We start from the raw sequence: 1,869 nt of genomic DNA on the forward strand, positions 1-1,869 counted from the left end.
GTTTAGTCAATGCAGACTTATACTCGTCGAGACCTCTCGAACCCACCCCATCACCTCTCAGTCCACATTAGTACATGCACAGAGGCCTACACTCACTTCCTCACGTTGTACCTGGAAGTCTGTCATCCAGAACTTCTCCAAACACGCATGGTTTCCGTCAAGAATGGTGTTTATCACCCTACCATATCAAGATGACGGAGAACCCAGCGTGTGCCAGATTCAGGCATTAGGCCCCAGATTGTTTAGCAGCCGCTAAACAAATGTTCGCTGAAATGGAAGAAATGGGCCTTTGTCAAAAAGCCTCAAATCCATGGTTGTCCCCCTTAAGCATCGACTGAAGAAGGATAGCTCTCTGCGCCCTTGTGGGGATTACAGGCTTCTGAACATGCAGACAGAACTGGATCACCACCTACTCAACAACATTGCCGATGTTGTCTTACTTCCACAAAGTGAAGGTGTTCTCTATTCTCGACTTATTGAAGGGGTAGTATCAGGTGCCCATTAACCTGAAAACATCCCTAAGACTGCCGTCTCCACCCTCCTTTGGTACATACATATTCAAATAATCCTGTTTAAGCCTTCGTAATGCTTGGGCCACTTTCCGACGCCTCATAGATAGCATATTAGGAGAACTCTCCTTCTCTGTATGTAAGTAGACAACATATTTGTGTTTGCCTCCTCTAGAAAGGAACACCTCTATTACCTACTCATCGTTCTCGACCGCCTACGACATAACGGCCTTGTAGTCTGGTACTACTCATGTACCTTTAGCACCAATGAAGTATTGCCGCATAACTCCTGAAGGCGTCCACCCCCTCCCTGAGAAGGTATAAGCTGTTCAGAACTTCCCCACATCCTTGATTGTTAGAGCACTGCAAGAGTTCTTTAGTATGATAAATTAATATCAACGGTTCCTGTCAGCCATCATTGGCACTTTTGCCCCCATCTACATTATTAGAAGGTACGCCCTTCGCCATTCGCACGTACCACACACCTCTGGTGCGTGCCTTCACTCGACGTTCCGATGCCTGGTCTGCTCATCGAGGCAAACATCTCTCTGATCTGACTGAATACATCTGCACTCTTCAACACTTTCCAAAGAAAATGAATCTCATTGCCAATACCATGTCAAGAAACACATTGGATGCCATTCACCTGGAATTGGATTAGCAAAAGCCCAACAAAAAGATCCAGAGTACTAAGTATTCATGATATCCTACACATCCCTCTGTTGGGAAGACGTAGCCCTCAACAACTCCAACGGCAACTAATTTGTGACGTCAGTACTGGTAGGCCATGGCCATGGAGACCTGGGCCATGCGCCGATAGGTGTTTGATTTCATCCATGGCCTCTCACATCCTTCATGATGATCTATACACAGCTACTGAAGACTAAGTTCATTTGGAACGGCATTACTAATGATGCTAAAGTTTAGGTCTATGGCTGCACTTCAAAAGTACATAGACACACGGATTGAGAAGTGGGCACCTTTCCTCAACCTCAGCGTCGTTTTGCCCACATTCATGTTGACATAGTAGGTCCCCCAACCCACAAACAAAGACATAGTTACCTGTTTACCATCAGTGACCACTCCACTTGGCCTAAAGACATTTCCATGCAAACTGCAATGTCTGCCTCATGACTGTACATTCGGCTTACTCTCAGGGTAGATAGCGAGATTTGGTATCTCTGATCATATTACTTTTGATAGGGGTACCACTTTCACCTTTTAATTGTGGACATCATTACCGAATCTCCTGGGCATCAACCTACATCAGACAACCACCTACAATCCTATAGCCAACGGAATGGTTGAATGTTTTCATCGCACCTCAAGGCACCTTTGATGTCCTGCTATAATAATTCCA

Source organism: Palaemon carinicauda, chromosome 29 (genome assembly GCF_036898095.1).
Source record: "Palaemon carinicauda isolate YSFRI2023 chromosome 29, ASM3689809v2, whole genome shotgun sequence".
NCBI lineage: Eukaryota > Metazoa > Arthropoda > Malacostraca > Decapoda > Palaemonidae > Palaemon > Palaemon carinicauda.